The sequence below is a fragment of the Rhineura floridana genome, chromosome 1 (genome assembly GCF_030035675.1).
Source record: "Rhineura floridana isolate rRhiFlo1 chromosome 1, rRhiFlo1.hap2, whole genome shotgun sequence".
In the NCBI taxonomy this organism is placed as follows: domain Eukaryota; kingdom Metazoa; phylum Chordata; class Lepidosauria; order Squamata; family Rhineuridae; genus Rhineura; species Rhineura floridana.
Window position 1 is genome coordinate 175,401,676 of NC_084480.1, and position 15,694 is coordinate 175,417,369.

Here is a 15,694-nt window from a genome sequence, read left to right on the forward strand (position 1 = left end):
ATTGTTTTTTTCCATTTACACAAGTAGGTATTCCTCTGGGGAGGATTAGTCTCACTTTTTCCTTGTGGCCTCACCCTCTAATTATACATTTCCACTCCCTCTGGTTGCTGGATGACTGAGCATGCTCAGGCTGTTCTACCAGCTGTAATAGGTTACTTTTTAAAAAACCCAAAAGTGCTAATCTCTGTGTTTTCCCTGGGATGATACAGCTGAAATACAAATCTTTAAGTAGTGTTATGCTTTTGCGAACAAGTTATGGGAAAAAGAAAACAAAGGCACCATTTGCAGCAACATAAAAAAGGCCAGCAGAATGGAGGAGAACAACCAGAAGTTGCTTGTTAGCAGAGCTTGGAAGATTACTTTTAAAAAGTAATAAATTACAGTTACAATTACATGGCCCAAAAAGTAGTAGTTAAAATACTGCAAAAGCAGCATAGTAGCCGGGGGGGGCACTTTGTGTGCCAAGTGCATACAGTATTCACACACACACACACTGTCATCTTTCACCGCCACAGTTCTTTATCTCCATTCTGTTGCTGCCTCCTTCTTCTCCTTTATCCATGTTCTTGCCCTCCGGCCCCTTTTCCCCTCCACTCCATTCTTCACCACCAACACCCATTTTTTTAAACAATTGTTTTCTCCACTCCTCCCCATCTCACTCTTCACCGTTTCACTCTTCACCTCCTGCCCACCCAGCATGCTAGAAAAGCGACACTGCACAGAAGCCCAGTTTGAGGCACATGATTTTCATCTACAAATCAGAGGAGCAGAAGATTTCCCCTGCTTCCCCCCCACCAAGTAATGCCCAAAAGTAATGCTGGAAATGCTACAATTACTCCACAAAAGTAATAAAATTACTCCTAGTTCTATTACAATCAAACTGTAAAGGAATTACCCACTCGTTCCTCAAAAAAGTAATGAATTACTTCCAAGCTCTGCTTGTTACCCTACAGGAAACAACATGAAAGAAGGGAGGAAATAGTGGAGAGGGGAACAATTGACACACCCATCTAAAACCATAGGAGCAAAGTGTTTGCAAGCACTAGAGAAACAGAATAGAGATTTTTTTTCCTTCTACTTTCATATTATCAATGGATTAGGTTAGTATGGATTTACTGGGAGGAAACTGTGTGATAGCTTCTGTTTGCAAGTAATGCCATGTGAACCATGCAAATTTAAAGGAGATGGAAGTAGCACCAAACACACAGTAAACTGCCATGTAGATAAGCCCGTCCTGTTCTGCCGGTTCAGTGCATCTCTACCTCTCTTTTCTGAAAATGGGGGCACACGACGTTAGTCAAACCTCACCCCTTTTTACTGTAAAACCTGGTGGGAGCAGCCTGAGTGCATTTTTTTTTAAAAAAAACAGCTTCAAAGAGATTTCACTACCTATCAGCAGATCAACCCATTGCCCTTCAGGTGTGGCCAATGGAAACTTTACTATAGGCAACTAGTGTGCTCACAGCCTAGTGTAACAAAAAGGTCAAAAAGGGAAGCATTGTGATTTTGAATAACTGTAAGCATCATTCACATTGGTTGAAGCAACCTGCAACACAATCTTGTGCATGTTTACTCAAAAGTGTCACTGTGTTCAATGGGCTTACTCCCTAGTAAGTGTATTTACTTCTCCAAAGCCTTGCTTCTCTAACACGGTGACTATAGGCACTTTTTTCTCCAGAGCCTTGGGAACCATTCCCACACTTACGGCTGCCATCACACTAGTTCACCAGCAGCCCAAGTAACAGGACGGGTGGGGGGACTCTTGAGAAAAAAATCTGTTTATTAACTGAAGCCATTTCTCCAAGGCCCCTGTATGTTAAAAGAATGTTGAAATTGATGCAAGCAGGATGATTCAGGCTTACAAGTGTATGTATTTGTGGTGGTGGTGTGCTTCTTATCTCAGCAGCAATGTTTTACTGGGAGTCACTTCTTTCTTCCTAGATAGGAGGCACTCTGGGGAGGAAGAAGGGAGGGACTGCAAAGCGTTGCCTGCAGTTTTTTAAATGTGCATACATTTTAAATAGAAATAAACCTAAAACAGCCACCCCCAAGACAGCATCTGTGGATGGGGTGGCAAATCGGGGGTGGCTATTTCACGAGCACAGGTATGTGAACAAGCACACCTCCTTTTTCAGATACAAAAGGGTCATTTTAATTAAAAGACTTCTTACCCTGTTTAAAAATGTCTCTGAGCATTGGTGGGTGCAGGGAGGGAAGTACGTCCCATCCATGTCATCAGCACTATCCAGTACCTGCTGACACCAGTGTCACCCAGATGCACATCACTAGTCCCACTTTGCAGGGCAAATTTTAGCTTTTCCAGGGTATAACTTGAAGCACTATGAAAACCTCCAAAACCTGTTTAATCAGAGTCTACGGCAGAGCACAAAAACGAAGGCCTACTGCAGGCAAATGCCCCAGGTTCAATCTCTGGCATCTCCAGTTTGAAAGGGAACATAGAGCAGCAGGTAATAAACATGAAAGACTGGCGAGCCACCGCTGGACCAAATAATACTGGGTTAGATGGGTTAGACGTAATAGACTGAACTGGTAGAAGACAGCTTCCTGTGCATTGTCTACAACTGCCTCCAAGTCTCTGAAATGCTGTTGTCTGCATACAGTGTAATAGTTACTGCAGGCTGGCCACCAACTCTCTCTGTAGATTTCTATTTTAGAACCACACAACAAGAAAGAGGCATCCCTTCCTCATCAGCTGCAATGTGTGAAGAAGTGGCCCAATTACTGTTTAGTGCTCAGCTCTGCTGTTTCCATGGCTTCATAGTGCAGAACTTCCATCTCTGGAGGCCTTCAGTGCAGGAGCCAGTATCTTATCAGTGATGATCTTGGCTGTAGCATCTTCCAAATCTGTGCCTTCTGCATCCTCAACAGCCGCAAAGGATAATCGCCTCTTCCCTACAAGACAGGCATTTGTTCTAGCTTTATGTTGCACCACAGTCTTCATCAAAATTATCAATCATCAGTGTGGAGAAAGGTGCTGGTGATGTGGAAAGAAAGGATGGCACTGCTTTTTAAACAATGCCTTGTACCTTTGTTCTGCATTTGATTACTCCATATTGTTGTAGCTGTGTTGTGTGACCATCCGTTGTTAAGTTGATTGCATGCTAAAAGGAATGACTGTTATGAGCAGTTGATATTTCATCAACATGAGTGGAAATTTTCTTTAATGTTCTAGAATCTCTCTAATAATTTGGAGGAGATGCCATTCAGCTAGAGGAAGGAACAAATAAATAAAATGGAGCAGTTTGAATGTGTAGTAGAAAGAGGGAGAGAAAATTGGACTTTTTAGCTGGACTGGAAGCAGTCTAGCAGGGGGCAGTCTGTGTTGTTACCATCTTCATTCTGTATACATAGCTTGATGTTTGCTTTGGGAAATGTTAATCTCATTATGATCTTTGGAGAATTTTACCTCCTGTTAGGTTCATAATTTCCTAATCGAGATCTGTGTTGAATTTGTACCAAGAATTGTCCAAATTGTCCAGTCTTGGCACCAAACATTTATACCCTGTTCAAGTCACTCTCAGTGCTTCTACACATGATTGCATGAGGATTTGGGGACAACCATAAGTGAGGTGCTCATAATACAGCCCATCACCTGATACCCTCTCAGGGCTTAGGTCTGGATGGGGAGGGGGCTATGAATCAGCTCATGTAGCCTCCTCCTGTTCCTCCTTGCCTTTAGCACTCTTGAGACTGTCTGTTACAGGGCACATGTGATGAGGGTATTCAAGGTTCATCCCATGGGACAGAGAGGGACTAGGATCCCACTTCATGGAAGAGGCAGACACACCTGCCCTTCTGATGAGAACCTCTGCCTTGTCCAAGGTGACAAAAGTAAAGAAAAGATGAGCTGGCACTTTTTCACTCTCCTCTGCCCTTAACGCAGCTGTCCCTTCCAGGGGGCTGAAGAATGAAGGTACCACTGCACTTGTCGATGGCTCCTAAGCCTGGCTCTCCAAGCCACAGTTCTTTCCTTTCCCTGAACCCTGCAGAATGACTACAGCTGAGCATCAGGCAGTTAATAAGGGAGGAATGGCCCATCCCTTTCTGGCCCCAGTGATTAGTTCCATCCCTGCATGTTATAAGAAGGTGTGAGGGCCAGCTGCTCTCAATAGAGCTGGCTCTCTGCAACAGAGCACTGACGGGTTAGAATCCTTTCTCTTCCTGCCTGGACTCTGGAGAAATTGTGTCAAGTCCGGTGAGTGCAATGGGGATCCCCATAAGTGAGGGAGTGACACAATGTTCAGTGCTGTGCCACATTGGCTGAGCAGCCAGGTTCATCATCCTTGGCCAGTCATCCAATGCCTTTAAATAAAAGTGTGGCAGATCTGAGTCCCAACTTCTCACAAAATGTCTGGGCCCTCTTCCTCAAGTGGCAGTGTCCTTGTCACCTTGACAACCCGGCCACTCCACTCCTCTCGGCCATTGCCCTTACCATTTTGTTGCCTAGAGCTGGTTGCCTTGGCAACTGGTGCAGCAGTACTGCATGATCTGATCTGCTGTTGGGCTCTGGTGGAGGCAGGTCTCCTTGGCTTGATAGGCTGTAGTGCACTATCCAGGCCCCACCGGCCTTGGGTTCAGGAGCTCCTGGACAGATTGTTAAAAGCATAGGATTTTTTCCCGCTGCCCCAATCTTTGTAAGGGGATTGCAACCCTCATGACTGCTGAGATATATGCATGGCCCTTGGCCTTAAATGCTTAGAACCAAAACGAATGCATTACAAACCAGAATAGGAAGAAAATCTCTCAAAGGTTTGTTTTCAAATCTCATACTTTTTAGGCTCAAATGATGATCAGGGGCTGAATTATGATTGGGTAATAAATCAAACATCCCGGTCATCCCAATCTGCTGCAAGATTTCACAGGTGAAAAAAAATTATCTTAGCATTCTAGATATTACCTCCTGAAAAAGTTAACGTCACAATCTCTAACTTTTATATGGGATACAATTACTCCTCAGCTTCCTCTCCCATAATGCAGAGCCCATTTGGATTTCTATGGAGCTAAGGGCAGTGAAACAAAAAGGGAGATGGCTAGAAAATTCCATGTGGATGTGATTGAATGTAGGTAAGAACTCATGATGGAGTCTGTGTTGTGCTGATGGTGGCAATGAAGAAGCAATGCATCTCTGCCACCATCGCATCCTTGGGGTGCTGTCCAGCAGAGCTGTTCCGAGCGGTACAGGGCCTGCTGCAACTTGGCCCATCATGTAATGCAAAAGAATCCTCAGAAGTCTGCTGCAACATGTTTGCTAAGTTGAGGATAAAATCAGCCAAGATGCTATGGATATTGAATTCAGTCAAGGGGCATGCCTAGAGCACTGTCTAGTTCTAGTTAGTGGAATAAATGTCCATTGTTGCAGCCTGAGGATGTGGAGCAAGTGCTTGGAAGAGTGTAGCCGCACATCTGCTCAACCCTTGCCCATTTTTACCCATAATATGTATCAGGAGGGGATTGACCAACTGGATCCAAGAGATAGTAAATGCCTTTTTATTAAATGGAACAGTACTTAAGAAGGTAGCAGCTATGAGACTGCTCTAGAAGAAAGCTTCCTTGGACCCTGAGTATTATATCAACTAACAGCTAGTTGCAAATATTCTGTACTTGAGCAAGTCATTGAGCCGCTGGTTGCAATGTTAACTCCAGTTACTCTTGGATGAAACTGATTATCTGGATCCATTTCAGTATGGTTTCAGGCCTGAAAGAAGGATGGAGGGGATGCAACTCTTGTATTCTCTGGACCTCTCAGTCATGGTACCCTTCTGGGTAGTTCCCTGAGTTGTGGATATGGGGCACATTGTTTTGATTCCAGAAGGTGGTGCTGGGGGACTGCTTGACTCCATGACATTTATGTAATTGTGGTGTTGGATAAGTTGCTTGACTCCATGGTACTGTAAAAATCAAATAAATAAATAAAAAACATATGATGCATGGTCTCTCAGATTTACATCTTGTCCCCGGTGCCCCTTAACAAGAAACTGTTGAGTGAGGTCATTTGGGAACTTAGAGTGAAATGTCATCAATAAGCAGATGATACCCACTTCTAGTTATCGTTTACCTCTGATTCAAGTGAGGCAGTGCAAGTAATGATCTGGTGTTTGGGATAAGTAATGGACCACATAAGAACCAATTAACTGAATCTTCATCCTGACAAGATGGAGGTACCATTGATAGGTGATTTATCTGCACTCATGATGTTCAGCCTATTCTGAATGTATTTGTGCTCCCTGTAAAGCAGTCTTCCTCAGCCTTTGGTCCCTAGATGTTGTTGGACTTTCAGCCCCAGCCAGCATGCCCAGTGGTCAGGGATGGTGGGAGTTGTAGCCCGAACAACAGGGTTAGGGAAGGTTGTAGGCTTAAGTGCTAATAGATTCAGTTTTGTCACTGGAGGCCTACACGGCATCTGTGATATGGAGCACCTTCCATCACCTAAGGCTGATGCACCACCTGTAACCTCTCCCAGGCATATACTGTAGATAGCCTGGCTACAGTTATCCATGCTGTGATCCAGGCTAGACTACTGCACTTCATTATATGTGGGGTCGCTTTTCAAAATTGCCTGGAAACTGCAAAACAGTAGGTCCAAAAAACAGTTGCTAGGTTCCTAACTTGGGCTAACAATTAGGAATATATCTTGCCTGTGCTTAAAGATCTCCATCTTTCCATGTGCTGATGTTTACATTTAAAGCCCTTTCCGGCTTGGAACCTGGGTACCTGAAAGAATATCTTCTCTTGCATCAACTTCCTTGTGCCCTGAGATAATCTTTGGAAATCTTTCTCCAGCTGCCTCTGCCATCTGACCTAAGGCAAGTGGCACTGGGTGGCAAGGTCTCCAATGCTATGGAGGCTGCAACATGCCCTGGACAAGCTGGACAACAGCAGGAGCATCAATGGCATAAGACTTACTGTAAGGCTGATGAAACACTCTTTAGGGCATATAATGTATTTATTATCATTTGATTTATATCCTGCCGTTCCTCCCAGCGGGAGCCCAGGGCAGCAAACAAAAGCACTAAAAACACTTTAAAACATAAAAACAGACTTTAAAATACATTAAAACGAAACAACTTTAAAAACATTTTTTTAAAAAAGCTTTGAAGACATCTTAAAAAGGTTAAAAACATACTGTATAAAAGAAAAGGTTTAAAAACATATTTAAAAGCAATTCTAACACAGAAGCAGACTGGGTATACACAGATATAATTGTGCCTATCATGTGATGGTGGAGGCAATGAAGAAGGCTTACTTTGCTGCCTCTATTGCATCTGCTAGTAGCTGTCCAGCAGAACCTTTTTGAGTAGTTTGAAGATTAACATCTGTCCCAGTTGATGGGGCCTTAGTCTCCTCAGTATCTCCTTCCTTTGCATTAGTCTGGATGCTGTAACTACGGCAGATTCAAGTGATGAACAACATGATGTGTGCAATGTACTGTCTCGCCCTGTTATATGGGATTAGTTTCAATTGTTGTGGTTTGATGACGCCACAACATGTTGTGAGGACAAGGTGCTCATAGCAATGGGATCAGTCTCCTGCCTTCTTGACCCCTATCCTTCATGAATTATGAAAGCTAGCCAAGGGAAATTGACTCAGTGGATCCAGGACATTGTTAACACATCTCTGCATGATGGGATGGCCCCTACTACCTTGAAGGAGGCAGTGGTGTGACCACTCCTAAAGAAGCCTGCCCTGAATCTAATGGTTCTTGACAACTACCACCCAATTGCTAATAAGTCTTTTTTGGGGAAGGTGGTGGTGGTGCAACTGCAGACACTCTTAGATGAGACCAATTTAGTAGACCCATTTCAATCTGGATTCAGGCCTGGTTTTGGGACCAAATCAGTTCTGGTCACCCTGGTGGATGACCTTTATCAGGAGAGAGACAAGGGGAGTGTGACCCTGTTGATTCTCCTTGATCTCTCAGTGGCCTTTGATTCTATTGACCATGGTATCCTATCGGATTGGTTTTGTGCATTGGGAGTAGGGGACACTGTCACATTGGTTCTGCTCCTACCTACAAGGAGTAGCACTGGATGACCATTTTTTTGGCGTCTGGATCTGCAGGCACTGTTTTGTCACCAATGCTATTCAGTATGGGGCCACTGGGCTTGGTCAGGAGATCTGGAGTATAGTGTCATCAGTACACTAATGATACACAACTCTGTTTCTTGGTAACATCTGAATCAGGTGCTGTGTCTGAACTAGTGCCTTGACTTGATAATGAGCTGGATGAGAGCAAATAAATTGAAAATGAATCCCAACAATAATGAGGTGCTATGGGTGAATGGTTCCAGGGTCTTGGAAACTGATCAGTTACCTGTCCTGGATGAGGCTGCACTCCCTCTGAAAGAATAGGCATGTAGCCTGGGAGTACTTGATCTAGCATTGTCACTGGAAACTTAAATGTTTTCAGTGTCTAGGAGTGCCTTTTACCAGGTTCAGCTGGTATGACAGTTCCGACTGTTGCTGGACAGGGATAGCTTGGTGGCAGAAACCCACACATTTGCAAACTCTAAATGTGATCACTGTAACACATTTTATGTGGGGCTGCCCTCGAATTTGGTCCGGAAGCTGCCAATAATGCAAAATGCTGCTGCATGGTTACTCTTTGGGGCAGGGTATAAATAAATAAATAAATAATAATAATAAATGCTTTGCAGGCTGCAAATCTTTGTAAGGCCTATATCTCCAAAAGTACCCTTGTATAAGGTAGCTATTGCACTTCAGCCTCTGCATGTGGGGAGTGTTACGGTGAAATTGCCTCCACCCACAAGGGATATTGAAGCAGTTTGCAAGTGCACAGTGTTTACACACTGTAGGGTTGTCCTCATCCCAAGTCTTTGCAGTTAATATGCCACTTCATGAAGCCAGTTGTACTCCAGACCTTTCATCTCTGAGACTGTTTCTCCATTCATACTATTGGAACAAGATTAGATAGTCTTAAAGCTACACCTACCTTTCCAGGTAACTGCAGGTAGAAATATGCCCTGAGGTAATTCACCACTGACACAAAGCCCTCCTAACATACACCTAAACAAAACCTTGATCTAGCATTGTCACTGGAAACTTAAATGTCTTCAGTGTCTAGGAGTGCCTTTTACCAGGTTCAGCTGGTATGACAGTTCCGACTGTTGCTGGACAGGGATAGCTTGGTGGCAGAAACCCACACATTTGCAAACTCTAAATGTGATCACTGTAACACATTTTATGTGGGGCTGCCCTCGAATTTGGTCCGGAAGCTGCCAATAATGCAAAATGCTGCTGCATGGTTACTCTTTGGGGCAGCATGTGATACCTCTGCTGAAAGCATTGCACTGGCTGCCAATCTGTTACCGAGCTAGATTCAAGGTTTCACTACTGGTGTATAAAGCCCTAAACGATTCTGAGCTAGGATGTCTGAGGAGGCACCTCTCCCCCTACATCATCCCATCCTGGTCACTTAGATCTGTGGATGAGGATGACCTTAAATTTCTTACCTGCCCTTCACCAGCAGGTCCCAGGGCAGGTTACAACAATTTAAAATTTAGTATTAAAAACCAGTTAAAACAACCTACAGTCACAGGCAAAGGGTGAGTATCCATTGATGGCGCCGCACACCCCTGTAATAAACCATGATGTGACTCAGCCACATGCTTTCAGTGTTGTGTTGTGGCACCGGTTTGCTGGAATTTTCTTCCCTTAGAAGTGAGCAAGCCCTAACTTTCTTGTGTTTTCAATGTTTGTTGAAAACCATATGTTTCTCCTAAGCCTTCCCAGAGGCTATTTTATTTCTGTAATTTTTAATTCTTGCTGGTTTTTGCATTTTTGCTTTTTAAAACAGTTTTCTATTTTATTTCTGTTTACCACACAGGTATTCCTTGAATGTCGAGTGGCTTATACATTTTGAAATAGATAAATAACCCTAAACCCTTGTGGTGCCCGCTTGTGGAATTGTCCCCCTAGAGAGGCTTTCCTGATACCTACAGCCTGCTAATATATTTTTGATACCAAACAAATAACTTTTTTTATTTCCTCAGTCTTCTGTTAAATTTTTATTAAATCTGATTGCTTAACACTGCTTTTTTTTACTGTTCCACCAATTGCAGTTGTTTTATAGTATTTTATTACTGTGTTTATCATTATTATCTGTGATTCATGCTACCAATAGTGATTGAAAGGCAATACACATTTATAAATTAAAGAAATGCTCGTGAGTGCAAACATTAACATTACTTGTTTTCATATGTAAACCTAGATTTCAATTAACTCACATCTGGTGGTTCAAGTGGACAAAGATGAGAATTACCTGTGCCAGAGTCTTAGGATCTCTTCAAATATTTCATGTTTCCTACTCAGAAAGCATGCCTATGTAGGAAAAATCAGAAGAACTCCATTCTGACTGTCCTGTATTCCACATGTCGTTCATCGTGTTTGAGCATATATGTCTTTTTCACTGTGGGTGCATGCACAGCGATCCACATGCATTTTTTCTACATGGAATTGCTTCACCAAACAGCCCTGATATAGGCCATGATCAGAGACAGCACGTAAGACACACATATGGAGCAGGCGACAGGTTGCTCATGCCTGAGAAGGGAATGTAAAAAAAAAAGCATCCATGTGCCCCCAAGCACTACATCTTATATATTGTACACTGATAAGAGAACTATGCAGTCACTTGAAGTATATTGCATCCATTTATTGAAACTTTCGAATGGAACTAGACATTATGAAAGACCTGGGGCTGCCACCATAAATAGCATCCCCATGTTGAATTGTCCCTATCCACTTAATTATGTGAAGTAGGCCTTCCCTATATCCTGATGTCCTCACATTGTGTTTTTCTCTAACATCACCAGTGGAAGCCAATGTTGTGGAGTAGAAGCATGGTGTCGGGACATGGGTAAATGTTACTACTATATGTTATATGAGGGGAGAGAACTTGACATTGGATACCATTTTGGTGGGCCCATGTCTTTTTTAATCTCTGCTTTTGCCTTCAGTGCCTGATGATGGATATATTTCCAGATACTGTTGCTAGCTGCATTGATTTTTTTTGTCCAGAAATTCAGGGGACAGAGAAATGTCCTGATTTTTTTGTATTGTGCATAGTGACAAAGTAAGTAGTTCTTGAATTATTTTAGGAGCACAATAAGATTTGTTAAGGCTTGCCCACATCCGTGTTTACAAATACACACCATGGCCCCCAGAGTCAGATGCAACATACTTTGCTCTGAAAGAGCCAGCCAGATGCTTTGACAAAGCCAGCAATCATTTGTCAAGGTGGCAGGGGAAGTTCTGAACAAGGTGTGGTGTTTGATTCCCTGGCTTGTGCCTGACTTCAATGCTCAATCTCTGTTACTGAAATGAAACTACCTTCCTCAAAATGCTCTGAGCTGCTTGAACCAACAGATGAACCTGTTACTGAGAGGCCCCTTTTCTCTTTCCAGAATGTTGCCATGATCTTTCTCAAATATCATCCACATTTCCAAAGCTTTGAGAGCTATCTCTTGAATTTTGGCGTTAACCATGAATTATATTTGCAAGCCAGATTCTCTGAATATATCTCCCATGCTAATTACATTTTCAGTCTGCAATCCCTTCTGTATTAAAAGAAATTATTTGTTGGTCTCTTGATGGATATATCAGCCCAGTGTTGCTGATCTGCAGTACGCTTTCTTTTGTACACTTTCTTTACAAGAACTAAAATAGGAATCCATCCAGACCTTTGACAATTACCTACTGAAGACAATGGAAAGACTGTAGTGGATTCTGAGATACATCATGTGTTGACGTGTGAGCGTTGTTGCGTGAAACAGCATACATTACGTTGGAGTTAAGTTGAGCAAGAAACTTCTTCAGAGCATTAGAGCATGTTAAGAGTCTTTATTAAGACATTATGGCCAGAGGCTTAAGAGTAAATATATGTAGAGTTTCTTCAGTCACCCCCCTTCTGGTACATCTCTCTCCAAAGGTACACAGAAAAGAACCTCTCAGTTCAGAGGCAATACACAGAAGACCAGCCTCACAGTTCAGAGGCAATATTCAGAAGACACAACTTACAGACTCTGTTAGAACTTTCCCAGTTGCTATCTCACATTACCATGACAACCGCTGGCCTTGGGTGTCTGCTCACTCTCAGGCCAAGAGATAACAGTTACTTCTCCAAACTTGCAGGCTTTATGGAAAACAACTAGAGACAGTAATGCCTATGGGTCACAGCCCAACATCATGTACCAACCAAGACTCATGTGTGACCTTAGAGGGGTGTATGTGTTGAGGGTGGGGTAAGACTTTCATATTCTTTCCTTTTTTGCTGTTGCTCTCATTGCTGCTGTGCTTATCTTCATGGAGAAATAATGAGGGATGGGGGGGGAAGCCAAATTTATTTTACCTCTTAAAATGGCATGTCGGCACACCTACTTGTGTGTGTATTTCCTCATAGATAGTTATGGAAGTCAGCTTGAAATATGGGGACCAGGATCTCTTGCAGGAATGTTGTCATTTCATTAATGCCTGTGATGCAGTGTCCAGCCACTCAGGCTATCTTCTGATGCTTCACAGAGAAAATAACCAAAATGGGCACAATCTTAGTAAGCTTGCAGGTTCCCTTGAAATGCTTCTTTAGGTTTTGCCATGGATAAAGTTTCCCTCAGAACGTTCTGGATGCAGTGTCTCCTTCCCTCTCTATAACCTTGCTATCATGATGCTTTCTGAACTGATAAGCTATTGAATTCATTCCTGTGAAGAGCTTTGTGAAATTTAGAACAGTCCCTCTGTAAGGATAATAAAATTCATCCACTTCTTTTCTTCCAAGACTTATATTTAAGGGGCACTTATTCATTCACAAGATCAGGGCCAGAGTACACATAACACTAGAGATGCTTGTAAAAGTACCACCAAAAGGGTTATGTTTAAAAAATGAAAACCAAGCATTTATTTATTTATTGAATTTCTTAGTCACCCATCTGGCTGGCTATCCAGCCACTCTGGGCAACATACAAAATAAGCATACAGATACAGGAGGGCCCCGCTAATATGGCGGGTTAGGGACCAGGCCCCCACCGTAAAGTGGAAATCGCCGTAAAGCGGGGGCCCATAGACTATAATGGGCCGCATCGCGCGAAAATGATGCGAAAACGTCGCAAAACGGCAAAATCGGCTTTAAAACGGGGAATTTCCCCTGATTGAAAGCCGCCGCATCAGCGGAACGCCATAAAGTGGGGCCCTCCTGTACAATAAACATTAAAAATCTGGACACAAGATAATAAAATCTAGCCCACCCCAAAAGCCTGCCTGAAGAGCCAGGTCTTCACGGCCTGGCGGAAACTCATAGAGGGGGCATGGCAGAGATCATTTGGGAGGGAGTTCCACAGGGTGGGGGCCACAATTGAAAAAGCCCACTCTCTAGTCCTCACCAGTCTGGCTGTTTGACTGATGGGATAGAGAGAAGGTCTTTTGAGGCTGATCTTGTTGGACGGCATAGCTGATGATGCTGGAGTCGCTCCTTCAGATAGACTGGGCCGAAACCGTATAGGGATTTAAAGGTCAAAACTAACACCTTGAATTGGGCCCGGCAAGCAACTGGTAGTCAGTGCAACTCTTTTAGCACTGGAATTATGTGATCTCGCCAGCGGCTGCCTTTAATCAGGTGCGCTGCCGCTTTCTGTACCAGTTGCAACTTCTGGACCATTTTCAAGGGTAGCCCCACGTAGAGTGCATTATAGTAGTCTAGGCGAGAGGAGACCAGGGCATGTACCACTGTATGGGAAACTATAATCAGGAGTGAAGGAACAGCAGGGACTGGATTGTTTTTCATTTTTCCTCTCCTGCCATTACCCCTCCCCACAAAATATCCCCCAACACACTGATGATTTTGAGAAAAAAAATAGTCTACAGGGTAGGGGTTACACTTATTATTTATTTATTTATTTATTTCGTTTCATTTTTAGACCGCCCATAGCTAATAGCTCTCTGGGTGGTGTACAAACAGGATTAAAATACAATAGTATAATAAAATCAATAACACATAACAGCAAATTAACTAACAACGTTAAACATGAAAACATTAAACATTAAACATTAAAATGCCTGGGAGTATAGCCAGGTCTTAACCTGGCACCTAAAAGAAAGCACCGTAGGCGCCAGGCGTATCTCCACAGGTAAGCTGTTCCAGAGTTCGGGGGCCACCACAGAAAAGGCCCTAGATCTAACAACAATCCTCCGGGCTTCCTGACTTGTAGATGTCATTGTCTTATACTGCATAAAATCTAGTTTAGCCCTAGTTTGGGATCAAATGGAGGAGGGGGATACTACAGAGCTGGGCAGAAACCTGCATAAAAGAGTATCTTCCCCAGTATTGACTCTCTTGGACCCTACGACCGGCAGGCAGGCATTTGATGGCTGAAGCAGACTGTTCCTGGTAAATCGGGAACCAAAACCTGGCAGGAAATGGGCAGCAGAAGGTCAGCCTTGAGCGCAGTAAGAAGAATCTTTAGGGCAGCCTTTAGTTCTGTAAGTCAAGCAAATTAAAGGAAACCTCCCATCTGGATTTGCACAAAGCTAATCCAGAGCTTGGCAAAGATACTTTTTTGAACTACAACTCCCATCAGCCCCAGCCAGCATGGCCACTGGATTGGGCTGATGGGATTTGTAGTTCAAAAAAGTAACTTTTCCAAGCTCTGAACTAATCAATGAAGTCACAGGATAAAGACTGCTCAGTGCATAGCCAGCACAGCTCCATTGCCAATGGCACAGACTTGCTACTTTCTTGACAGTTTCTTGTGTAACACTTAGCCTAACCCTGGTAAGTCCGGCAACAGAAGTGATGGTTCATGTGAACAACATGCCGGATTGAGTTTCACGTAATAAGGATTCTCTTCTCAGCTGTCAATCTGCTGTGTGACCTTGGACAACTCATCTTCTCTCCTTCTGCTTCCTGGTGTGCCTTTTCAGTCAGAAACATCTGGAGGGCAGAAAGCAGGGCACAAGCATTTCCTGCTTCCATTGCCTGGATTGGAGAAAGACAGAGATCAATCCCTCCAAATACTTTTAGCCTCTATTCTCCTTCACAAAATCTGTCAGTGCAGTACAGAGCCCCAGTGTGACATGGTACCTACCTAAAGCATGGTACACTGAAGGATGGCTAAGGGAAAGAAGCATGTAGTGAGGAGGAGGCCAGTGCAGATATCTTCTTTCACCCAGATCCCCTGAGATTTCAGGGCCCTTATTTAGACAGAGAGAGAGAGAGAGAGGCTGGGCTAATCAAGATTCCAAATCTCAGTTTCTCTTGCATGTAGCAATCAGAGATGCTAGACTAACTTGTGTTCTACTTCAAAGGCTGTTTTCATATATACGGTAAAATTCCTTTGTGAACCAGCAAGGTTTCATTTGTTTGTTCAAATAAACAAAGTTTGTATAATAAAAATTGACTAGAATAATCGGAGGCAGTCAGGAATTTCCCCTGACTGCATGTCCTAGAGACCCCAGAATTAGGATATATATTTTCAATTCTCCTTTTTTAAATTTAAAATTCTGGAGGGGAACCTCAAAGAACGATGGGAAATGGGTCAGAAATCAATCAGCTTTAAGGAAAGCCTGTAAGAATGACTCATTTCCCTAAATGATCCATTTAATCATCACCAAAAATAGACAAAAGAAGAAACAAATTTTCATAAACATTGCATGTTAATTTTAAGCG